Below are 27,057 nucleotides of genomic sequence, written 5' to 3' on the forward strand. Positions count from 1 at the left end.
CGCCCCTGTGTCTGCTCGCGCTGTCCTCCGGGGGTGGGGTCATAGCTGATCAGCTGTGGGGCATAGGCCCTGTACTGTACTCCTCCCAGCCGAGGGGATTCTCTTGGAGCCTGGCTGCAGGGGCCTGTGCCGGGAGCCGCAGGATCTGAGCTCTGCCTCTCTCTGATAGTGCAGCTGGCAGAGGCATCACGACGCCATCCACAAGTCCCAGAGAGCAGGTGCCATGCCCGGCTACCCCGCCCCCCAGCTTTTACCTCTAACCTCCCCCTGATCGGCCACAGACTGACCCCTCACCCCAGCAAAGCTCGTGGCAGATGTGTGACAGTCTCTCCCAAATGTTCAGCATGGGTAACCGAGGAAGCCACCTAGCCTTCACTTCTGCTTATTGCCTGGCCTGATCTGCAGACGTCTCTGCATGGGCTATTAAAATGCCTTCTCTTTTTTGTCTCTACCTCCATCTCCACCTGCTTTTCCTCTTTATCTGTTCTCCTCTGTGTCCTTTTGTCTTCCTGTGTCTATTTTCTTTTGTCCTCTCTTCTTTTATCCCACCTCAAATCCTTGACACCTTATTTCTCACTGTGCCATCTCCATCAGTTCCCTCATCCCTTCTCTCCCTATTTAATTCTGACTCACTGCCCTTCTCTATCTCCTTTTTCCATTTCACCCCTTGCCAATTCAAGTACAGATCAGCCAAGTTGCACTTTTTTTTTTTTTGCATTGTTTTGTATTCAGTCCAAGGCAGTTAAATCTTACATGAAGGATTTCACTATGTGTTTCAGTGACACACTTGAACTCTCATCCATGCTTCTGTGATATCCCTCACTATTCATAGTGTCACAACTTGACAGTTTGGTAAGTACCCTCTCTGTAAATCCCAGGTTCTTGTTTTCTCCTCTCCTGGTCTTCTATGCCTCTCTTTTCTCTGTTCCCTGCTTTCCTTCTCATTCTCTCCCTTCATTAGCTCTCTTGCTGTTCTATTTTCTTCTTGCCCTTTTATGTTTGTATTTAGGCATGTTGCCTCCTTAGATTTAGTGGGGTTGTTCAGAATTCACTGGGTAGGGTTATGTTAAGTGTTGATGATTTACCTTAGGAGAAGAAGCAGATATCCATCACAAAAAGCTATATAAAAGGTAAAGCACCCATATTGGGTACAGAAAATAGATACTGTTACATATGATGTATGTAAGTGGTTTTCAACCTGTGGTCCGCGGACCTCTGGGGGTCCACAGACTATGCCTAAGATTTCCATAGGGTTTGCACCTCCATTCAACATTTTTGGGGGGTTGTAAATGAAAAAAAGGTTGAAAACCACTGCTGTATACCGTGTCCTTGATTTTAAAGTGTAGACTGTTATTTATTTATATGGAACATTACAGCCTATGCACTGGAGCCTCTAGTTATTTTCTGCTGAGAGTGTAGGCCTCGTGTTTTAATTACTTAAAAATTCTAAGTTTGATTGAGACTAATTAATAGGCCACAACATGTTTAGTTTCCAACTGTTCCTTTCATATTTGGGTTTTACACAGGCTGCCAATAATGGGACTGGAAGCTGTAGACTACATTTTTAAATACTTTTACCAGCAGGGATATTTCTAAATCATTTGATTCTCTAACTATGCAGGCAAGATGTCTAAACATTTTCTAATTAAGATTGTAATTAAAATATTAAAATGGATTTAAATTTTTACTTCCACCCAGCACACTATTTCTGGGCTGCTTTAATGAGTTTGCTATTGTTTAGTCATGACATAACACTCTTCTTGAAATTATAGCTTGTTGCCTTTCAGCGACATCATTAAAATGCATTCCTGCCAGATAGATCTTCATACATACATACATATTAATAAGACTTCTTAAGGATAATTAAGCAATGACTAATACATTGCTGAATATAACTTTCCCAGAATAGGTGGAAGAAACAGTTTGAGAGTAAAAGAATTTTTATATAATATTAAAAAAATTATTAGCAATAACAATCATTTTGAAGACTTGTTATTTTAAATTATTATAGCTCTATAGACTCTGTTTTACATTGGAAATGCACGTAATAGTCTGTGCTATTGTTTATTAATTTATTAAGAGGAGAAATGCTTGTGGAAGTTTTTGAAACCACCCTAGTGGCAATGTGAAGGATCCTGCTACAATCCTCATCTAAATATATGAGATTATATCTCCCTCTACTGGCTGGCCCACATAGAGTATAAAATCCTGCTTTTGCCACCAGTGAATAGCTCAAGATGTAGAAACCTATGCTGAAGGTGTGAGGTTAACATAGCCATGCTAGGTTTCAGAGTAGCAGCCGTGTTAGTCTGTATCCGCAAAAAGAACAGGAGTACTTGTGGCACCTTAGAGAATAACAAATTTATTTGAGTATAAGCTTTCATGGGCTACAGCCCACTTCATCAGATGCATGGAATGCTAGTTTAACCTAGTAAGCATAGCTAACAGTAGCAGTGACAACATAGGATCACGGATCCTGGTGAGGGTCAGCAACCTGAGCACATACCAGAGTCCACAGTGGGCTTGTATTGGACTGGATAACGTGTGCTGCCATGTCTTCACTACCACTGTGATCCTCGCCAGCTAGATGAAAGCTTGCCCAGGTATGCCTACCTGTGCTGCAATCACACCTTCATTTGCAGTGCAGATGTATTCTGAGTGAAAGCACCAGAAGCGTTTAGCACTGTAGGGGTAGTGACTCCTCAGAGCTGGAGGGGCAGGAGAAGGGTGGGGCCTTTCTGCACCAGCAAGAAGATCTGGGCAGTGCAAACGGTGTCCTGTAAAAGGGTAGCAGAGTTCCCACTCTGGCATGGACTGTCCCAGAATCCCAAGAATTTGACCATCCACACCAATGCAAGTGATGTGTATATGTTACCATTGTGGGATGAAATTCTCCTACCCAATTTGGTGGCAGGGTACTGGACATCCATATAGCCACTGCAGGATCGCTAGTCCAGCCCATGGGGTTGCATCTTCCATCCAGGATTTGTGGTCAGTGGCTGTGGGCATTTTGGAGACCTACTATTCACTTGTCCCCTGGTCCAGCCACCACCCTTTCTCCTTCATATGTGTTACGATAAGTAGACTGCTATGGCACTCAACTCCATAGTCTACACAACATGCTCTGTAGCCCCTGGTATGGCCTCTCCATTTCCTGGCTCACTGCACAGGGGAACTGCACAGATGATGGGGGGGTGGGAGGGTAAGGAGCAGTGACAGAAATTCACTCTAAGCGAGCAGAATGTATTTGAGGAGGCTAAAAGCACAAAAATGCCTTGAAGTCAGTGGGAGTTCCTGGGTGCTCAGCACTTTGAAAATCAGGCCACTGATTTAGGTGCCTAAATATGTATTTAGGAGCCAAACATTGGGTGTCCTTTTTTGAAATTTTGGCCAACATCCCTTTCCTATAGACATAAGGTCTATAGTACTTTAGTTTGTCCTGATGTATTTGTGCATTTGTCTGTACTGAGTACTGTATCATAATTCACATGCAAAAATCACTTTTCATCCTCCATAATTAAGCCTTAGGCTTCCTTTTTGAAAGACACGCTATCTGTAAAATTCTAACATTGCATTTGAATTCACTGGTGGATTGTTCTGTTTACGTTTAGAGGCTGTTGAGATTTAGTTTTTGAGTATTCTTTTTAGTATTGTCGTGTGCGCTGGCCTGCCTTATTTTATATAAATATATTTTGACCACTAGATGGGGTTCATATTCATAATGAGAATATAGTCCATTAATATAGATTACTTTTCCACATGCTTAAGTTGATATTAGACTGGTATTACCCTGCTGAAAACTGAACACCGGGGTTCAAACCAAACGATAAATAACTATCTTGTGAAAGATAAAGTGTAACAAAGGCAAAGAGCAAGTGTTTAAAGGAATGTTTGTATTCTCTTGATAAACATCGATTATTAATTTACTGTTCCAAAAGGCAACCAGGTGTGGATGGCAAGTATCTTAATTAAGAGCAAGTAGATTCAAGTGGATTTATGTTACTCCTTCAGCTGAAGTCTAGACTTTCAGTATTTATTGTTGAATTAGCATAGAGCATCCTTGCCTTAATGAATACTGAAAGGAAGCTGACTGAAGCAAGAATAAACAGATTTTCTGGAAGGATGCAGAGTTTGCATTTGTTACTCTAAGCCATTTATTTTGAAAACTTTCTATCTTTACTTTGAGTATTTAGAACAGATGGACTAGTGATATGAAATTATGTGCAATGAACTGTGCCAGCATTGAGGAAGAGTTTTATGCAATTGCTCACTTTAACATGGATTTCAAATTTGCTCACCGACTTTAACCCCCCAACATTGTCATTTAAAGAACAGTCAGACTGGTGAGTGGAATTTCTTCTCCATTTTATTTAGAAACCTGCTCATATGCACTGGATGCTGGGAGAAACCAGAACACTCTGTTGGAATGTCATATCAAAGGCAGGGAGAGCCCCACTCTTAATTCCACTGAATTTCTGCTGCTTCTTATTTAGATTTTGTTTTTTAATACCCCAAAGCCTTTCATCTGCATTCTGACAATAATGGCCTGGAAATTGTGTCTAAATTAAAGTGGGGTTTTGTTTGTTTACTTAAAAGAGCTAAAAGGCTGATCCAAAACCACAGCATTTTTGGGAGCTTCTGTAATTCCAAATCAGGCTCAACCAATTCCAGACAAATTTGGCAAAAATATTTGCTTTTGACCACCTAAATGCTGAGAGAAGAGCAAAGGAAGCTAAAGGTTTGAGAGGTGCTAGGGGAGCTCAGCAAAATGACTGGAATTGTTAAGAGATGCTAGAAAGCTTATTGTAGATGCCAAAAGATATGAGAGAACATAGGGAGTTCACTGAATTCACCTGAAGTTATGAGAATAGTTGTGGGAGAAATTAAAGGCCAGATCCTTAGCTGATGTCATTTGACGTAGAGTGATATTGGAGACAATTGAGCTATAGTGGTTTATACCATGTGAGGATCTGGTACCATATCACATGTTCCTTAGCCCAGACTGGCTCTAGATTTTATGGAGCCCTTTATGAAATAAGATGTGGGGTGTCCGGCCACGTCCACAAACAATCTAAGGATTGGAGGATGTGATATCTGCATGGGCTGTGGATGATTTATTTATTTTTCATATTTTTTCACTGCATCTATCCTAGGCTCTAGGTACATCACAACGTTTATATAAAACAGTTCCAATAAAATATTAACACAGGGCACTCAACCCAGCCTGTAATCATACAAGAGAAAAATCACAGAACTACAACAGTATCTTCCAAACCCTAGTTGACTTCTCCCAACCCGGTCTCCACTGCCCCTCAGTCAGCACCTAATCATCCCATCCCTCTCCAGAAAAAGCATGGGCAAACAGGTGGATCTAGAAGTTTGTCTGGGCTCGAGGCAGGAGAGGGAGCAAATTGGATAGCCAAGGACTTCTCACTGAGAGTGCCTGTCACTAGCCCTCGTTTCCTGCTTATATCAGGAGGGGACTGTGAGCTCAGGTGCCTCGCATGATCTCAGTTGTCACAGAAACACACGAGGAAGAGTTGGTCTCATGATGAGAAAGATACTGTCTGTCATTGTTGGAATGTGGTTGTCACGCTGTCTGGAGTGGCTTATGACCGTGAGTGCCTATCTCAGGGCAGACTTTCAAAACCAGGGCAGATACCCCAATCTAGTGGTAAATTCTATAATTACATTTCACTAAGCCAGTGACAAATGTGAACTCATGGATCACTATAACCTTATCATGGAGTCACAGACAGTCTCCTTAGACTCTCCAAGTTGGACTTAGTGATAAAAGGTCATTTACACCAAAAATCACAAAATATTCAGGTTGCTTCTGGTGCCAGTCACTTACCCCAGGTCAACTGGGACTGTAAATCTTACACGAAAGACAACGCCTGTAGCCAATACATTAACAAAGTAGCTAAAGATTTATTAACTAGGAAACATAAATAAGAAAGTTATTTACGGGTTAAAGCAAGCAAATATATGCACACAATGAGCTGCAATCTAAAAGCATGGCTACACTTGCAAATGGAGAGCGCTTTTAGTTAAACCAACCTTCATAGAGCACAGTAGGGAAAGCGCTGCAGTCTGTCCACACTGACAGCTACAAGCGCACTGGCATGGCCACATTTGTGGCACTTGCAGCGGCATTGGAAGCGGTGCATTATGGGTAGCTATCCCACAGAGCACCTCTTCCCATTCTGGTGCTGTGGCTTGTGGGAAGGGGACGAGGGGTGCGGGGTATTCTGGGTCCTGTCCCAACGCCCTGTGATGCATTGCTTTGCATCCCAGCAATCCCTCTGCTTCCATCCACTTTTGGCGCCATCTTTCAATGTTTTTTGTGCTGCACTCTCTGTCTTCCCTTTTCGGTCTGTGGGAACAGCGCCTGAACTGCTGAGGAATATGCTGATGGGTCTCGCCAGCATGTCACATTTGGCAGTCGAGTTACTCCTTAATATCCAAACTGACAGTGAGGACTCCGACGACGATATCGACTCGAGTAACGCATATGACATGAGATTGCTTGTGGCATTCACGGACATGCTCACCACCGTGGAACGCCGCTTTTGGGCTCAGGATGATGAGCAGTGGCTGCAGAACTTTCGTATGAGAAAATTCACTTTCATGGGACTGTGTGAGGAGCTCGCCCCCACCCTACGGCACAAGGACACGAGATTGAGAGCTGCCCTGCCGGTGGAGAAGCGGGTGGCTATTGCAATCTGGAAGCTGGCAACTCCAGACAGCTAACCAGTTTGGAGTAGGAAAGTCTACCTTTGGAATCGTGTTGATGCAAGTTTGCAGGGCCTTTAATCGCATCCTGCTCAGAAGAACCATGACTCTGGGTAACGTGCATGACATTGTGGCTGTGTAGCGGGGTGGACACCCGCTCCTGCCCTGAAGGGCTTAAAACAGCCCTGGGGGAAGATGGTGGCTGGGAGCTGCTAAGCTGGGCTGATTGGGAAGTGGCTGCAGCTGGGCCATGCTCCAATCAGGCCCCAGCTGGCCTGTCTAAAAAGGCTGTGAGCCAGAGGCCAAGCAGTCTCTCTCTAGCTGTAGAGGGAGATGGGCCTGGTTGCAGGGAGCTAGAGACAGAGTACCTGAGTGGAGCAGGGCTGCGGAAAGGCTGGGGAGCTCCAGCCTGGAAAGCCCTAGGCTGTGGCCTAGCAGAAAGCCAAGGGGTACTGGGGGTTGCAGAGGGCAGCCCAGGGGTAGGCCAAGGCAGCAGGTCCAAACCCAACCTTGCCTGTGATGAGTGGCCTATACTGTAGTCTGCCCCAGGGAGCGGGGGCTAGTTGGTGACTGGTAGTGGCCTGATTCTGAGGTGAGGTAGGGATAGTGGATGGGGGGTTCCCTGGGGAGGGGAGACCCTAGTACTGAGGGGTGTACTGCCAGGGGGCAGCACTCCAGATAAAAGGGCACCAGGGTCCGGGAGGGACATGGGGCTGGAGGACAGGCGAACCACTGGCCTGCAGAGGGCACTCCAACGCTGAAATGGGCTAATTCCTGTAGATGACCAGCAGGAGGTGCCGCAGGGGTGAGTCCGCTCTTCTACAGGCTGGCTTTGCACAAGTGGGTTTCCCTAACTGCGGAGGGGTGATAGATGGGACGTATAGTCCAACTCTGGCACCAGCCCATCTAGCCTCCGAGTACGTTAATCGCAAGGGGTATTTCTCTATGGTTCTCCAGGCACTTGTGGATCACCGTGGGTGTTTCATTGACATTAAGGCAGGCTGGCCCTGAAAGGTGCATGACGTATGCATCTTTTGGAACACTGGACTGTTCAGGAAGCTGCAAGCTGGGACTTTTTTCCCAGACCAGAAAATCACTGTAGGGGAAGTCAAAATGCTCATTGCGATCCTTGGAGACCCTGCTTTCCCTTTAATGCTGTGGCTCATGAAACCCTACACAGGGAGCCTTGACAGCAGCAAGGAGTGGTTCAACAACAGGCTGAGCTGGTGCAGAATGACTGTGGAGTGTGCTTTTGACCGTTTAAAGGCGCTCTCTGTATGGGAAGCTGGGCTTGGCTGCTGACAGCATCCCTGTGGTTATATCCGTGTGCTGTACTCTCCATAAAGTTTGTGAAGGGAAGGGTGAAAGATTCACTCAGGCATGGAACTCGGAGGTTCAACACCTGGAGGCTGCTTGAGAAACAGAAAGGGCAAGGGGGTGGGGTGGGTAATGGTACAATCACAGATTTGTGTATGTCCTGTTATCATACTCAGCCTTCCTGTCTGGAGTGCTGTGCAATGAGTGCTGTGCTTCAGGATGGCTATACTGCATGGTGATAGGGGTTGAGTGCAGTGGGTAAGGGTCGTAGTTTTCAAGGCTGGGTGGTGAAGCGACAGGTGTTGGAGGCAGCTGGTGGCAGTAAGAACCCGGATGCTGGGGAATGTGGGTTGGAGGTAACATGGGAGCACAAGGGAAAGAGTTTTGGGACAAGAGCTGCAGGGGGGACAGGCGCGGTAGTGCTCCTCCTGCATGCCTACGAGCGCCTGGAGAGAGTCTGCTTGGCACTCCATGATGCTTATCAGCTGCTCTGTGCTTTGCTGCCAGAGCACTGTGCTTTTATGCCAACGCTCCTCATTCTGCTGGTGTATTCTCCTTTCACTCTCCCTCCACTCCTGCACTTTTAGAGTGCTGCATTACTTCATGCAGCATGTCTTCTTTGGGGAGGGATAGCTCAGTGGTTTGAGCATTGGCCTGCTAAACCCAGGGTTGTAAGTTCACTCCTTGAGGGGGCCATTTAGGGATCTGGGGCAAAAATCTGCCTGGGGATTGGTCCTGCTTTGAGCAGGGGGTTGGACTACATGACCTCCTGAGGTCCCTTCCAACCCTGACAGTCTATGATTCTTTGCTTCTATGCAGTCTTTTCCTGATTCTTTGCAGCCTCTCGGCCGGTGATAAGACGGACGGCTGCGATCTCAGGGTTGCATCTGTAAAGGCAAAATGCAACACTTAACAGAGGCAGCATTGTTCACACCAGACAGAGCAATGATTCCCCCATACTTAAGGAGGGCAAACACAGTCTACACAATAAAATAATTTGCCCATCCAAAAGCAAGCGCACATAACCCACGGGAGCCCCAAAATGGTGAGTAAGCACAGGAGTAAGGGGGACTGATTGTTTCAGGGTTGTACTGCCCTCTGGCTTTCTGTGCCTGGGGGAGAGCCAACAGCTGCAGGGGGCACCTATACTGAACACTGTCCCAACATTTTCCACAGGAGTTCATCCTGGAAGATATCTCGCTGCTGAGGGTGACCTGGGAAGCAAGGGAGGGTCTTCTACTACAATACGGCTTCCTCCCTGACCCATATGCAGCTTGCCTGTGTTCAGCAATGATCCCTGCACCCCTCACAGCACAGTGGGGTGGACATGTTAGCCTGACTGGGACAAGGACCACAGGGGCTTTCCCAAGAAACCTGCTCAAGCACATTGCACATTCTGGATGAGACCTTTGAAGAGTTCACTGAGGCCGATTACCGTGATGTGAGAGAGCACATCAGCGTCCTATTCCGGATCTAGGCATGCATGCAGCCCTAACTCTCCTCACCCCAAGAGCCCACACCGAATAACTTCCTTTCCAAAATAAAAGCTGCTTACCGAGAACCTCCTCTGGTGTTTATCCTTCCCCAAGCAGCGGCCGCAGCGACTGGCTACCTTCCTGCTGGCTTGAAAACAGCTCCTGGCTGCATGCATCTAGGGATGCTGGGGTGTCTTCCTGCTCCTCAGCCCCCTAGCTCCTGCTTTCCTCCTCCTCCTCTGCATCACACATTATTCCACTTGTCGAGGTGGAGTCCCAGGAGCACTCTAGCTGCGGAGTCCGAGCGCTCTACATGCCTTGTAAATGTGGACGTGTCATGAGTTAGAGCGCACTGGGCTGCTTTAGTGCGCTCTAACTTGTAAGTGTAGCCAAGCCCAAAATCCTAAGAGTGACAGAGTTGTACAGACCTGGTAATTCAAAATGTATTTCAGGGCAAACCCAGGGAACGATCTCTGGCTTCAGTTTAGTGTCTCTGGCCCTCTGTGAGTTCAAACAGCAAAGAAATGAAAAATCTTCATGTCCACTATATATTTCAGGGGTGGCCAAACTTACAGACCCTCCGAGCCACATATGCCAGTCTTCAGAAATTCGAGAGCCGGGGCACACCTGCTGGGGCTCGGGGCTTCAGCCCTGCGGAGAGGGGTGTCTCGGAGCTTCAGCCCGTGAGAGGCCTCTGTCAGGGCTCCAGGCTTCCGTCCTGTGGGGAGAAGGGAGGGGTCTCTGGGCTTCAGTCCTGCTTCTGCTGTAGCCCCAAACCCCAACAGGTGTGCCCCATGGGGCTGAAACTCTGAGACCCCCCCTCTGCAGTGGGCAAAAGCCAGAGACGATGTGTGGGGAGGCACATGGGGTCACGTGCCCCCCCCATAATTTTGCCAGGGTTTGCTGGTCCCGCTCAGTCACATGGTGCCATAGGGCCCCCTACCTGCATAACCGCTGCTGGAGCCAGCAAGCTGGGAACTCCTAGGAGCTGTAGGAAAGGGCTACTGAGAGTAAGAGGGGGGCATGCCTGTGTGGGGCATGACTCAAGCTGTTGGCGGGGAACCTTTAAATTGTGCCCGCCCCCCCCCCCACGCTCTCAGCAAGCACCAGTCGTCTCTGACAGAAGCCCCGAGCCCTACCATCCCTGCCACAGGGCAGAAGCACCAAACTCCCCCCCCGGTCTGTTAGGTGGGGGATGGGATCGGTGGCCATGGAGGGCTCCTTGAGTTGCATTTTAACCGTAAAAAAGCTTCATGCAACTCCCGAGCCGCAGTTTGGCTACCCCTGATATATTTATTTCCCTCTTCCAGCATTCAGACCAATGGGAGACCTTCTGCAGATACTTCTCCTTGGGGTGGATGGGGCAATTAAAAAGGCTTAACTAGGGTTATCATATTAAAGGTTTTTAAAAAGGGGACACTCCACGGGGCCCTGGCCCCGCCCCGGCCCCGCCCCAACTCCACCCCTTCCCCAAAGTCCCTGCCCCAACTCCGCTCCCTCCCCTGAGCGCCCCGCATTCCCCCTCCTCCTGCCTCCCAGCCACGCAAAAAGGGCTGCCTGAGTGCTACCGGCTTCACGGTTTGCCAGGCAGCCCCCAGACCTCCAGACCCTGCGCCCCGGGCCGAGCGCTTCCCCAGCGCAGCCGGAGCCCGGGAGGGGAAGCGCCTGGCCTGGGGCGTAGGGTCTGGAGGTCTGGGGGCTGCCCGGCAAACCGTGAAGCCGGTAGCGCTCGGGCAGCTCGGCTCTTCAGCTACACAAAACTGAGGTGTCTGGGGGGAGCAGCAGCCGCCGCCGCCGCAGCGGGGAATCCGCCTGCAGCTCGCAGCCTGCCGGAGCCGCTCAGGTAAGCAAGGGACTGGGGCAGGGATGCCGGCATTTTCCCAGACACGTTCGGCTTTTTGGCAATTCCCCCCGGACGGGGATTTGAGCACCAAAAAGCCGGACATGTCCGGGAAAATCTGGACGTATGGTAACCCTAGCTTAATTATTGATAGTCCTCTTGGATGGGGAGGGGGAGGATGATTCCCATGCCTGGGTTCACAAGTTCAGAGCAAACATTTTCCAAATTATAAAGAAAAACTTACATATTTCCTTATAGCATGGAATTCAGACATTACGGGTGAGATCAATGCATGCAGCAAGCATTTCATAGGGTCTAAACACTAAATACATTCTTATAAGACTAATGCCTTTCTTGAACAGAACTAACATACAGGTGAACTGGTTTGGTTTCCAACTATGAGTTTGTAAGTTCTTAGCTAATGCCTACAGCCTTGGCTAGAGCTGGCACTTGGTTTACCAGCCTCACAGTGGTATGGAAAAGTGAGTCGTGAGATGCGGGGAAGAATAACATAATATTCCTTACATGTAAAGAGTTTGCTATAACTGAGGGAGGTGGATGGATGAGAGGCCAGAATGTTTATATCAGCTAGATCTAAATCAGGAACCCAGGTTTTCAGCAACTGAGAGGGGGTTTGGAATCTTGTAGTTCATCTTTCCTGATGTGTAGGTGAAACAATGTCTCAAATGGCCATTATATGTGTGTGTGTGTGGTGAAAGAGAGTACTGAAAAGAAGGGGCTCCTTAAAAAGTCCTGTGTGGCTCCGCACGTGGCTAGAGTCTGTTCTGTCAGGAGCCCTACCTTCCCCCGGTATAGCTGTGAGCCACCAGAGCCTTGAGCAGGGGATCAACTTCTTGTCTGCTGGATCTGGTATCTGCTCCCATCACAATGGCCTTACAAAAGCATGGATAATTAATGTAGCTGTGGGGGAAAAAAGTAATCGTGTAAAAATGGCTCCGTCTGACTCCGAATATTAGCTGCCTCTGTGTACCCAGTGTCACGTCTGCTCACTGACAAAAGCATGTTTTTATAACTTTTTACTCCTGATAGCCCTGCAGAGCTATGGGAAAGAGAGCTGGATTCTATTCTGGCTCATGCATTGTCAACGGAATTGTTAATTAGTTTCCTCTGCAGGGCCAAATTCTGACCTCAGAACCCCACTGACCTATGCAACCCCACTGAAGACAATGAGAACAGAATTTGGCTCTCAGAATCTCAGAGTCTTTATTATTGGTGATGATGCACAAACCAGAAAGAACCGAGCATCAACTTCAGATCTGAGGTTGAATTTACATGGCTGGCAGTTAAACTCCTCCCGTCTTTTTACTTGTAAACTGAACACATTTGATCTGGAATCACTGAGGGTTGGGTATACCTACACTTAAAACACTGCAGCAGCTTCAGTAGCAGTCACTACCTATGCCAACAGGAGGGCTTCTCCCAAATTAATACTGGTCACTCCAGGCTTGTATTAAACTTCCAAGGTTACAGCTTTTCTCTGACCTGGGATGGATAGATGCTGCCACCACCCAAATGCAAAAACCCCTTTGAAGAGCTAGGAGGGCGCACTTGGGAATTCCTTCCTGTGGGGTACCCTCAAGCCCTTTCACCCCTCTCTCCGGGGGAAGAGCTGAGAATGAAAACAAAGGAAATCAGCTGTTGCTACCAGCTAATTAAACAAGATCAGTGTAAGTAATCCACTGCCCCAAGAGGCAGTAGCTATTATTCAATCAAGCTAGTGCTGGTCTACACTGGGTTAGGTCAGTACAGCGATGTCTCTCAGGGTGTGGAATTTTTATACCCCTGAGAGATGTAGCTATCCTGAAGTAAATTCCTAGTGTTAGACCTGGTCTGAGGGGGAATTAGCGTGGAGTCCCATGATGCCCTTTTTACATAGTTTTCAGAGTAGAATTGCATCTGAAAGGATATTTCACAATTTCATCACACAGAAGGTGCTCGAAGAACTATGGCATTTTTGGTTGTAAGGGCCTGAGCCTAATGCCTGTTGAAGTCACCAGGAGTCTTTTAACAGATGTCATTGGGTGCTGGATTGAACTCTAAATACATATTTCCCCAGTAGTATTTTATCCCAAGTGAAATGCTGATTTATTCTCTTCTGCAAATGTTCACTGATGAGTGGTAACTCTGGAGTCTAAGACCATGTGGGAATGATTAGAGTCGATTGAACATGACATTGTAAAGTCATTTCCAGCTTGTAATCAGCAACAATGGATGTGGTTAGGCTATTTAAATAAACATATGGAGGAGAGGATGAATCATTAAGTAAATAAATAGTTGATGCTTAGGAATTGCCATTATATGTAACAGTGTTGGGCAGATCTGACAAATCTATTTCTTTTACTAAGGGCTTCTCTACACTTAAAATGCTATAGAGGCACAGCTGAGCCACTGCAGCTGTGCCATTGTAGCACTTCAGTATATGTATGCCAACGAGAGGGCTTCTCCCATTGGTGTAGGTAAACCACTTCCCTGTAGCTAGGTCAACAGAAGAATTCTTCCATTGATCTAGTGTTGTCAACACCAGGGGTCAGGTTGAAATAGCTGTGTCTCAGGGGGATAGATTTTTCACATCCCTGAGAGACATAGATACACCGATGTAAATTCCTTGTGTAGACCAGGCCTAGGAGAATATTTGCTGAAGTATAAGGGCCAAATTCAGAAGTGATTCTAAGAGAGATGTAGCCAAACCGACCTAACCCCCAATGTAGACCAGTGGTAGGTTGACAGAAGAATTCTTCTGTTGACCTAGCTACTGCCTGTCCGGTAGGTGGCATAGGTAGTGTCTACAGTGAAGTGCTACAGCAGTGCAGCTGCAGCATTTTAAATGTAGATAAACTCTGTAAGTAGGTTTAATTTAATCCTTCTTTCAGCTCATGGACCCTTCATTCCATACATATATATGCTACATCAATTTAGACTTCTTTAGGATCACGACCCCTGACCAGTTTGTAATATACAGCCACTCCCTTTAATACAGCACTTTGGAATTTGGTCCATTGAGTCTGAGGTCTTGCCTATATTAGAGAATTTTCCCTTATGTAACTGTATCAGTCTAGTTCCATCAATGTAAACCCCTAATGTAGATGAGCTGCATTGGTGGGGCCTAGATTAGTATGATTTAATCCAATGAATAACCAGAGTAGCCTGGTTTATATTATGCAGCATGTCTACATGCATTTACCAGTGCAATGCAGAGAAGGCTAAGGGCTGGTCTACACTGGGTACTTGCGTCTCTCAGGGGTCTGAAAAATCCCCACCCCTGAGAGAGGTAGCTATACCAGGGATCGGCAACCTTTGGCCTGCAGCCTGCCGGTTTGTTTACCTGCCACGTCCGCAGGTTTGGCTGATCGCGGCTCCCACTGGCTGTGGTTTGCTGCTCCAAGCCAATGGGGATGGCAGGAAGTGGCGGCCAGCACATCCCTCAGCCCGCACCGCTTCCCGCAGCCCCCATTGGCCTAGAGTGGGGAACCGCAGCGAGTGGGAGCCACAATCGGCCGTGTGAGGTAAACAAACCGGCCCGGCCTGCCAGGGGGCTTACCCTGGCAGGCTGCTTGCCAAAGGTTGCCGATCCCTGAGCTATACTGATGCAAATTCCTAGTATAGCCCAGGCGGAGTGTAAATTAAACCAATATAAATGCCCTTTCATATCCTTAAGTGGGTGTAATTAGGCATGTAACGGAGTTGGACTGGGCCAATATGTAGGGGCTGAGTGGGGGCCAGAATCTTGCCCATTATGGCTAGTGTGTAATTGGAACTAAATGACGTGATTTCGTGTTGCTACAGCTAATAATTACCTTATTGACATTGATATGGGGCAATATTCTCCAGTGTAATGCAGTGTGTAATCTGACCTTAAAGATGGTTTAACTGGTCCAGGGAAGATCACAACTTAAGAAGAAACCTCCAAATGCATGTAGCCTGTGTAGGAGTTTTTATTCTCGTCTTCACCCAGCTGCCAGGATATCTGAGGGGGGAAAAGTGTAACTGGAAAAAAGGGTGCCTGATCAGGACACCAATCCTCAATCGCATTTCAGCAAAATGTAAAATAGGACAGCCCTCATGCAGCTCTAGACTAAAATGATGCAGGAGGATCAATCCTGCACAGAGCTGCAGGAAATTTAAGACACCTGTATACATGCACCCCTGACTGATGCTCTGTGCAGCTCCTCAGAACCCCAAGATCTGGCTCTAATTGTCCAGCTTGCAATTGAAAATAAATGTAGGGAGTAGCAAAGTTTGTCTGATGAAAGCCATTTGCTGCAACCTTGGATCTCTGTACACAGCCTGGTAAAGCAGAAGTTTTTTATTTGAGCCCTGGCATGCTTAGTTTTGACTTACAGTGCAACATGGTTATTATGTGTCTATATTTAACCACAGTGTTTTTTACAATAGTGTTGCTGTGGTTTTTCTTTCATATTGCACACACGCAACAATGGAATACATAAAACATTCTCATTACCAAAAGAAATTTAATTTTGCAGCAATAATTAAATAGGAAGTTGCCACTAGAACTGCCTGGCAGTTTTACAAAGTGGGATGCAGCTTTGCCTTTGAATGCAAGGGAAGGCAGAGGACTATCAAAGTAGCTATACTTCAAGTTGTCCAGAAAAGGTGTATACTGTCTTCCTCAGAGTTTTTCCCTCTTCCGCTCTCTCAGCTTCTGATCGCTCCCTTTTTGCTTTCCCCCAACACAATGGAACTCCTTGGTTCTCTGACAAAAGCCATCCAGCTGGCTAACAGCCACACGCTGGCTACCAGCCTCACGCTTCCAACCACTCCTCTGTGCTATTGATCCTCAGTCTTATTGGAGATCTGTCAACTTCTGGGAATGATAAAGGGGACCTTAACTTGGAGCACGCTTGTGTTAATAGATGGTGTTTATGAACAGATATATCAGTGACCTACCCCTTCAGTGGTTGAGAATAATCAGTCACAGACTCTCCACTACTACAAGTAGGGAGTCATATTCCGCAATACTCCTTTGGTTGGGGTGGGGGCAAGAGGATTCCAGCCTCAAAATCCCTTATGTGGCATTCAAATAGCATGGAAGACAATTTGGACCCCATTCAGGGTGTTTTCTGGTAGACCCCTGGATTTCCTGTACTTATGTTTTTTCCCTCACTCCTTGATCAGTTTGACACTAATGTTTCAGTGCTCTGTGAACAGGAAAGTGTTGGCCTCTGACTCCCAAGGCTCCAAACCAGAATAAATTGTGAAGAAAGAAAAATATGACACTAATGGAGTTTTCTTGGTCTTATTTCAGGACAAGAGCATCCCTGACCGAGAGGCATCTAACTTCAAATCCATTAGTCCAGGGGTCAGCAACCTTTCAGAAGTGTGTGCCGAATCTTCATTTATTCACTCTAATTTAAGGTTTCGCATGCCAGTCATACATTTAAACATTTTTAGATGGTCTCTTTCTATAAGACTATAATATATAACTAAACTATTGTTGTCTGTAAAGTAAATAAGGTTTTTAAAATGTTTAAGAAGCTTCATTTAAAATTAAATTAAAATGCAGAGCCCCCCTGACCGGTGGCCAGGTTCCGGGCAGTGTGAGTGCCACTGAAAATCAGCTTGCGTGCCACCTTCGGCACGCGTGCCATAGGTTGCCTACCCCTGCATTAGTCTCTTTGAGCTTTGGTCAGGAAATTATGTAACTCCTCTCATTCCTTCTTCATTAAAACATATCTCCCCCGAACATGTTGAAGGACTTGGCTAAGGTACTTGTGCCTGTAGCATGTTTTGCTGTGTTAATATCTTCCTCTCAAAAACAAATGACAAATACGTGTGAGAATGTAATCTAGGCATACGTTTTCTATATATCACTTTGCAAGTGCTTGTAATCTTAATGGTTCATATACCACATAATAAATGATTCCATATGTAGAATTCAAATGTTCATAAGGTTCCTTTTAACTAATGTTGGCTCTGGAATGTCAAAATACCAAGTTGCCACATTTCAAGCAAAGACTTGAGGACCATATGGCTATAATGAAGGAATGGAACAGAGAAGTTCCAGTAAGACTTCAAGTAAGCACTAGGATGAATCTTCCAAAAATGGCAAAGAGGAGGGCTGGCTACCAGGACCCTTGTTTGAAATGAAGCAATTGGGTATTTTGACAGTGCAGTGACAAATTTGTTGTCATCTGATCAGTGGGATATCAGTCCAGCTCCCAGGAGTCAGGTGCCCATGTTACTAAAACAATCACCACTACCATAGCTGGCACTAAATGTCACCTTTGCTGAGCTGACCAAGTCTCAGTAGAAAGGTCAAAGGGAGACCAAGAAACCAATGGAGAATGTAACCTCTAGAGATAGTCCCTTCAGGTCAGAGTCAAGCCACATAGTTGGAACCATCTAAATAAATTAGTGCTGCCAGTGTCCTTGTTTCACCTATTAGTTTAATAAATGACAAATGTAGGTCAGGATAAACAGTAAACTCAGTTCAGCTTAGGAGGGTGGGGGCGTTATGTCACCTTTATGCCCTCCCTCCATTTTAAGGCCAGCCCGGGACCAACTTGGTTCCAGCAAAAGTTAGGGCAGTCTAAGGTTATGTCTACACTACACACCTTTTCGTGACACAGCTGTGCTGCTAGAGCTTTGCCGCTAAAAGGTTCACAGTGTAGCCGCTCTTTGTTGGTGGGAGAGAGCTCTCATGCCCACAAAAAAAATTCCACCTCCAACAGAGGCAGTAGCTTTGTCGGCAGAAAAGCTCTCCAGCTGACAAAACGCTGTTCACACCGGCGCTTTTCGTCGGTAAAACTTTTGTCGTTCGGGGGTGTGTTTTTTTTCACACCCCTGAACAACAAAAGTTTTACCAACAAAAGTCCAGTGTAGACAAAGCCTAAGAGTTATTGTAACGTACATCCAGCTCCTTATAGCCCAAAGGGTCTTTTCCAGGGACTGAGTATCACTATGGCATTGTGGCCCTGCCTTCTTTCCCTAGGAAATATCTCCTGCACAGATGGTCAGGTGGGAGTGGGGAAGGAGTGGTGTCTGTCACTACAGCTGCTCTACAATATTTGGGAATTCCCCAAAAGCTGGGGGAATCCTCCACCAGATGGTTAAAACATCATTTTTATGGAGTCAGAACGCTGCAATGCAGTTGTAGCAGGACTGAGGACCTGGTGTTTGGTTTTAATTTGAAAATCATGTTAAAAACATAGCACCTGTACATGTGTAATTTGTTTTTATCTTGGAGTTTTCTCCATAGACATGAATTAATCTCTCCCTAGGCTCATAATCTGGGAAAAATCTTTTAAAATAAGTTAATAGCTATACCCTAGGTAGAATTACTCTTAGCATAGCATTTCTTAGCATACTCAAAAAAAAAATCTGCTTTCTAAAGCTAGTATCTATTATAAGGACCACAGCGTAATTTACTGCCCCTTTGTCAATGATCTGTCAGTTAATGACAATTTGCAGTGACAGTGGTTTTAACTATTCATGGAGGCATGGACAAAATTGCAGACTAAGGGCATCCATACGATTTTTAATATTCTTTCCTATTTTAAAAAAATAGACAATTTTTCCATGAGTCTGAAACCAGCCAAACAGTGCCAGAAGATGTGTAATTTGTTGCATTTACCACAATAGGGCGTGTATTTTTGCAGCATAATTCTCAGTGACAGGGTCACTTCATATCCATGGAAATGGAGATGAAATAGTTTAATTTGATTTGCTGAACAGAACTTGGTTTTTGTGCCAGTTTGAAATCCCTTCGAATTTTTGTATGGGAGAACAAAATTAGGAAACTTGATCAGAAACCCAACTCACTACTATTGCCTTCCTAAAATCACAGATGTGATCACTGACACTGAGTCTTTTGTTTGAACCCTGACCATGCCTGCTCTATCTTCTGTTCCTTCCCAGACTTGACAGGGTCCCTGACTCCCTTCACTTTCTGGACTGCTTCCCACTGATGGATCCTTTTCTTTTTTGATGAAATAATTTAAGTAAAAATGTATATGATATGAATAAAATCAAGGATTCAGTTCCTCAGCCCCATAAAGTTTGCTTTGCATCACCAGTTGTGTAAAGCTAGCTCAAGTAGCCAACTGACAACCCCCTTGCTTGTAGGAATCCTCCAACGGTATACAGGTGATGTAGCTGAACTTCCACCTTGCAGTGCCCAGTGTAAGGGCTGTGGCCAGCGATAAGGGTGGCTGGCCAGAGCACCTCTCCTCTCCAGTGATCTCATTTGCTGAAAAGACCCTTGGAAGCCATTGTAGCCAGAATGATATAGAGCAGTCCTGAGGCTGCTCTGAATTGTTCCTTTGGTTTAGGCCAATTCCAGAAGGCTTGACCAAGGAGGTGCAAAGGTGGTCCAAGGTAGTCCTAAACAGCTAGCCCAAGAATTTTATTCCTTCTTGTTTACAACAATGAGGGTTTCACCATTTTTATTTCATTTTTTTGAAAAGCCTGACTACTAAGGGGAAAATGTTGATGTTAATTATATCTGTTCAACTCATTAAAGTCAGTGGGGTTAAACGGAAAAGCATAATTTTCTCACTAGTCATTTTACACTCCCCCACATGTACACACCCTCCCACATATACACACAAACTATCTTAAAATAGTTTTAAATATAAAGACAAATATTTTATGAACAGGCAGGAGGATATCAAGCTGGAAAGGAGTGCTTGGTGTTAGTGTATAAACAATTGTGGTGAGGAGCATAACAACAGTTCTGTCTTTGCTATCACAGAGTGAAGTCAATAACATACTTCCCAGACAAAATACAATTCTGTTCAGTTTGTTATAAGTAACTGATAGATTCTATAAAATGTGCAATCCCTAGATAACTAATGCTCGCTGAGGAAAAACTAAGAGTGGACGTATGCTTTGATAGAGTATATTTTCTATACAGTGTTACAAAGGAGATGTGAGAGAAAAGCAAAGCTGTAGACCAGAGTAGTTCATGTCTTTCTAGTCAAATAATCTTAGACACAACAGTTTTGTGAATTGTAATAAGGGTACACATTTATTACATACCCTGACACATACTTACCTTGACAGCATGCGCCTTAAAAATGATCACAACTCAAAACACTCAAGGTGCTTAATCTGCAAATGTTTAGACAAATTTCATCCATAAAGAAAATACTTTTTCCAGTTGAAAAATAACTAGAAAGTGCAGAAATGAACAAGATTATATTGTACAGTTTAGATCTTTTGAGGCTTTAGGCTTAAGTATTTTTAAGAACTTCAGTGTAGAAATAATTCCACTATTAGGTCAGTTTAGGGCTAAAATGATACAAAATGTTGTCCCAATCCTGCAAGGCAATAAGTACCATTAGCTCCTAGTAACTTAAATGGGAATTAAAGGTGTCCAGTATCTCTTCAGGAGGCATTCAGTTCCTTGCAGGGTCATGTCCCATAAGATCAGCATAAATATACCCATCAATATTTTTGTAAAATGCCAACTAAAACAGTTTCTTGGTTGGATAAAACATTCCCTACTCACTCTCCATTCAGTTACAGTAAGTGTAACTGAAATACTGCAGCATTGTGCTAGTGCATAGAAGCCAGCAATTGAAACTGGTTAGTCTAATTTCATTATCAAAGCTGAGTGAAATGCAAGACAGAGAAAAATGGCGCGAATGATGAAAAGTGATCAGAGCTTTAAAATGCTTTCAGGGGTCATAATCCAAGATGTTAATAACACAAGTAAGAGAGTCTGTTTTTTTAATATGTTTTTCAACTGAGATTACTTGGAATCAATGGGAAAATAAACTTGCAATAGTAACTGGTGGTGGTTTTAAATATTTTAATAATAATGGGTCAAATTCATTCCTGGAAACTATTAAAATCTTGGAAGTTACTTCAGAGATTAATTTGGCTCTTTAATGTTACCTCTATCGACCAAGCAGCTAGCCAAAAATTTTGGGTCTTGAGGTTGTTCCACTTAGGAGGGAAAATTGGTAACAGGTATTTCTTTGATGCAGCTTTGTTTATTTGCAAAGAATGTATAAAATCCTGTTTCCCTGAACAAAATAGGAAACAAACAGCAGGAGACAGTTCCTGTGTTCACTGTTCTAAGCTTGTCTTCTCAGCTGGACTCTGTACCCAAAAAGCTTTTGCTTTTAGTTTTCTTGGGACCACATTACCAGCCTTCTCTTACTATCTGCTTGGATTTCTCTTGCAGCTTTTGTCTGTCCTGTGGTGCTTCAGCTTATGCTCTCTCTCTGTGTGTATCGCTCGCACATACAAACACAAACGCCATCAACAATCCCACCAATCAAAGCCCTACCACCTGCATTTGAAACCCCCTGAGCCATATGCTTAAACTTCTGCTCAGCTTGTTTGTGGTCCTGTGTTTGCAATGCAACTGTTATTGTTTCAGCCTACTGATTACAGTGGCTTCTTTACATTTATCCTGAATGTAAGATGGCAGCCATGCCTGGCCGATAACAACAAGGTTTAACTCAACCCAAAACATTATGTTTAAATCATATACATTTTCAATACATCTTGGCATATTCACTCTGCTTAGGTGCTCTAATGTGTTCTCTATTTCCTTACTTCATATATATTACATTGCTAAACAAAAAACTTTGTTCAAAAAGAGGTAAGATTGAAAAAGTTTCTTAACAGAGTGCAGATAACACATCCCCAAATGTACAATTTATTTTCAAACCCTCTTCCACTCAAAAAATGTTAAGACTGGAAATGAATAGTTCAGGGATCCCGCTAGTTCTAATGTTGTATAGCCTCCATCACTTACAATAACCCACTTGACTGACACTGTCCACCCAACCTTAAAGTTGCCCTCTGTAGTTTGCAAATATCAAGGTTGGTCTTTATACACTAAAAAGTAACTCTTTACCTACTCATCCAAAACTCAAAAAGGCACTCTTCCTCAGCAAGGCCAACACAACAAAGATGGATTTTTTTCCAATAAGCAAAGGACAGGTTTATTTTCAAAATATTGTATCTTTAAAACTCTTTTTTTCTGATTTTTGCCAAACTTCTCAGGAAAACTCTACCCTGTGATGAAATGTGGCATGTAAGGTTTCAGGCTGAAATTTGGGGGATATTGCAGGGGAGGGACAGGGCATTGAAAATTGGGCACATAAGGCTAAGGAAGCTATCTTCAATCTTCATGGTAGAGTGACCTATCCTAATACCTTCTTCCCTTTAGTGTGTTCTCAATCCATTCAGTACCAACTGCCCCCATGATCTCTAGCTTTAGATCCGGATTAGCTACAGGGGTTTCTTGTGGCTGTTACCTGCTTTGCCAAAGATCCCAGTCATTAATTGGCAACATTTTGCAATAGTAAACTTTTTACTGAGCAGGGCCCAGGAAGGATAGGCTGAGACTATGGTGCCTGCCTACAGTGTTCTGAAAGGTCACTGCAATGATTCTATACCTTTTTGTCCACACAATCCATTAGGACTAGAAAACCACAATCATTAAACAGGGAAATGCCTGCATACTAAAATAGTTTGCATTTCTACTGACAAAACCTCCTGAGGTAAATGTTTACAACTAAATGATAGCATGATGAAAAATTAATAGACAGGTCACCAAGATCCTTTTAGCTAATGCTCATTTTTTTGAGTTCTTGTAACAAATTTTACTGTCTGTTTAGACTGGAAGAAACAGCTTCACACTTGAATTGAATGTGTACCTGTGTGTTTTTGTTTTCAGTGTTGTTGTGGCCATATTAGTCCCAGGATGCTAGGGACAAGATGGGTGAGGTTATCTTTTATTGGACCAACATTCGTTGGTGAAAGAGACAAGCTTTTGCAAAGAGCCCTTCTTCAGGTCTGGGCATTGGCATACAGCTGGTTAACTCTTAAAGCTTTATCTGTTTATAACATGTTTAACACAGTGTTGGTGCAGTATAAATTACAAATAATAAGCTCCATGCAACTGGAGATACTGAGAAACGAATTTCTTATTATAAGGGATAAAAATAAAATGCACAAGGGCTATAAAAATCACAGGATGCATTTAAAAAGATTTGAGAGAGATTCTGAACAGATCCACCCCCTGTGGGTTACCTTTGATGTAAAGGTTTGTTGAATTACTTGGATCATCTTCCCCTGGTATCCCTGATATAATGGCGTTGTAGTGTGAGAAACTTTTATTCAAGGGTTGCAAGCACCAACTCTGCAGGGGACCTCTTCGGTTGAATTGGAATGTGAGAGAATGTAGAAATCACATGGATTGTTCAATACAGCTGTTGAAACACAGTGAAGGATAAAGCTCTCTCCTGAAGACACTAGATAAGACATATGATAGATGTGTCAATTTGAAATCTCTTTTAACAAGAGTCACCTTTGGTTCCTTTGCAGCTCTCAGATATTTCTGTTGTATAAAGGAGTCCTCAAAGTTTCACCAAATTTATCTGTTATGGATAAACTGCTTTCTTCAGTGTCTGTCCTTCTGGATTGTGATTTAATCATTCAAGATGCTAAGAGCACCTAGCACAAGGGGGTCCGAACCTTTTCTGGCTTTCAGGTGCCACCACAAGACAAATAATTAATAATAAGAGTACAAACATTTACACTTGGAATTCAACAAGAGGGTATCCTGGACAGCTGAACAAATGGCATTAAAGTGAATGAAGGAAATTATCTTCATCATGTAAGCTTTGTCCTTGTAATATTGAGAGTTTAATTCACTTTTTTTAGAAATACTAATAATTAAGGGAAGATAATTAATATTAATAATTAAGTGGGGCCATAGTATAATGGTCTGAGCATGGGAATGTAAATCAGGAGCTCCTGTATTCCAGGCCTGGCTCTGATACTGACCTTCACTGTGACTTGGGTAAATCATTTAACCTAGCTGCCTCAGTTTCCCCATTTGTAAAATTGGGGTGATCTATATCTAGCTCATGTGTATCTCAAGAATTAATTTGAGATTAATTAACTTTGAGATCTTTGAATGACAGAGACAACATAAGTGCAAGGAATTATAATTAAGTACATACAAGCATAATTAATTTCTTTACATATCCAAACAGAGCTTTTCCAATTTTAGTATTTATTGTTTTGAAAATATTCTCCAGCTGTCCCCTATTTATTTTTATTGTTCTTTTTAAATACAGGTCTGTGTCTGTCACTCTCTTGGTGTCAATAGACTACAAGAGTAACATATTTTACATCTTCATTGTTAATGCTGTTGTAATTGTCTCCTACATAGATAGTGGGTTTCACACTGGGAATTTTTATACTAGAACCACGATTGCACTATGATACATCAAATTTCCAGGAAGACTTAAATTATTTTTCTGGGCTGTAGCATACATTAAAGTACAGAATTAGTGACACAGTTGTTATGACCTGAATCTAAAGTAATATCAGTATATTAAAAAACACAAAAAACAGAGTTCAATTATAAACTCCTTACTCAGATTGCTGAACAGCTACTTACACAACTAATGTCACTGCCATCAGCGGGATTACTCATGTGAGTAACTGCTCACCAGCGGGATTAAAAGGCTCACAATTTGGCCCATTTTCAGAAAAGGATCAAGGCAAAGAGGCAAGCTGCCAGTAGGTCTGAGCAAATAAACCGCAGTGAATGATACATCATCCAGCTAATTTAGTCTCTCTTTCTGTTTGCAGTATATCCAGGAACAGATTGTGATTTCTCCAACTGAATTTATTGTTTGAAATTTATTCAGCACATTTTTTCTCCACTAAGATTTGATCACAGATAGTTTTCTAAGTTTTTTTTATTCCATATTCAAAATGCCAGCTGTGTTGCGTAGTTGTGATTGGCCACATAAATCATAGTCTGGTTTGTGTTCTGCTATTGGGTGAGCACACAAGCTCTTTTGGCACAAATGCTTCTGTCCATGAATATAAAATGCAGTTTCTGTGAATATTTCATGTGCAACTTTGACATTGGCTTTCTACCAACATCTATTCCAGTAAAACTCAGTTGCTTGAATGTTCTCAGAAAATGATCACAAATGGGGCATGAACATGGCCTAAGCAAATTCGTTTCAAAATCAGAGTGAAAATTCCCAGAAAACAACGTGCAATATTCACCTCTCTCTAGCGAACAAAGATTTCTGTCTTTAATGTTTTCTCCTGTGAATCACAGATAGAGGACCAGATCCTGATCCTTCTGCTGCTTTTCCACCCCCTTTAGGGTGACCAGACAGCAAATGTGAAAAATCGGGATGGGGGTGGGGGGTAATAGGAGCTTATATAAGAAAAAGACCCAAAAATCAGGACTGTCCCTATAAAATCAGGATATCTGGTCACCCTAACCACCTTGTTTCTGGGGGTGCAAGTTAGAGCAGTGTCAGAGTTCCAGAGCAAGACCTTTTGTCGAGGAACTGGCTTGCAGGAACTCGGTGGGAGCTGCTAAGGTTTGTCAGCATCTACAGCCAGCTCCAGTCATCTTATTAAGAGTATGTGTAATCTTATCATGTTTGGAGGGTTGTCCGAATATGGGTAATCTTATTTTATGTTCAGTTTTGCTGTAAAAGCAGGACTTATATAGTTAAGCAAGGTATTATAATTGTAAAGAATGCAAATGTAATATAATGAGAGAGATGGGGCATGAAATGTGTCTGCCTGCATTTTGCAGTTGGTTTGTGCCTTAATGGTGTGTTTAGGCTTATTCACATTTATGCTGTCCCTAAATATTTTCTTTGTTCCGCCACTGAGTTCTCTTTTGGGTTCTGTTCTAAGAATACTAGAACTTGTTTTTGGTTTCCAAACTGGAACAGGGTTCCTCGAGGATGTCTCCCATTTTGCTTATATTATTATATTGTGTATTTAAAATGCCATTTAAGATGCATTGTCATTTGACAATTAATTAATTAATATTTAGCCACTGAAAGAGAGACATTTAATTATTCTTTGTCTCAATCCTTCTAAGTTCCCTGCTATTATTTTCTTAACATTTTTGGTTCAGAGGTGAAGTGGAAACAGTGATGGCACAAAATCTTAGTATCTTCTAAAGGTCTGTGGCCACCCAGAATGTCACAGCCACAACCAAGGGGGCAATTTTGGTCCTTCTGCTAGAAAAACATAGACTCCTCCCCCTTGGATTAAACAGAGAATCTCAAGTCTATGGCTAGAGCAGGTTCTGACATTACAGTAGAGGGCAGTGGTGATACTCCGTCCAGTATTTTACATGTTTCTGTTTAACTTTTTTTTTTTTATTTCATTATGTATTAACATTTTCAGGTAACAACCATTGTCTTTGTAGTGTTCTTTGACCCTTAAGGCATGCTTTTTATTTTAAAATAAAGACTGTGTTGGATAGACTATGTTAAACTCTATTAGGCTCTTCTAAGTTGAAACATAGTTTTAAACTTGGTTATAAATGGTAAATGGGGCAGTGGGTTTCTGTCTCCACACCCAATTCTCCTGGCATTCAGAGGCAAGGACAGTGAATGCTGGGATAGCAGAGGTAAGGGTTCTGCAGTCTGCATAACCCTGTTCATTACATCACAGTCGGTACTGCAGGCTGGTTATTTACTCTCTATATCACTTCCCAGCAGGGGTTCAAAGAAATCAGCAAATCTCCCCGTCAGAGCTAGGAATACCTAGCACAATTCATTCACGCACAGCAGGAAAGCTAGGGATTAATCAGAGGGGGAATGTTGTGAATTCCAGAGAGTTCTTTCTTTCTGTTGCACAGCTGGTGGGAGAGCATATTGCTACATGAAAGCAGCCCTGTCAGTATCA

The 27,057-nt window shown here is 43.8% G+C and overlaps 1 long non-coding RNA gene across 1 annotated transcript; it reads left to right on the forward strand.

The window, feature by feature from the left end:
* The first annotated feature begins 130 nt into the window (after positions 1–130).
* LOC128842115 (uncharacterized) lies at positions 131–16,871 on the forward strand. Its single transcript, XR_008445942.1, has 3 exons — positions 131–218; positions 780–852; positions 16,652–16,871. It is a non-coding gene; the product is annotated as an uncharacterized LOC128842115 (long non-coding RNA).
* The last annotated feature ends 10,186 nt before the right edge of the window (positions 16,872–27,057 follow it).

Source organism: Malaclemys terrapin, chromosome 8, assembly GCF_027887155.1.
Source record: "Malaclemys terrapin pileata isolate rMalTer1 chromosome 8, rMalTer1.hap1, whole genome shotgun sequence".
Classification (NCBI taxonomy): domain Eukaryota; kingdom Metazoa; phylum Chordata; order Testudines; family Emydidae; genus Malaclemys; species Malaclemys terrapin.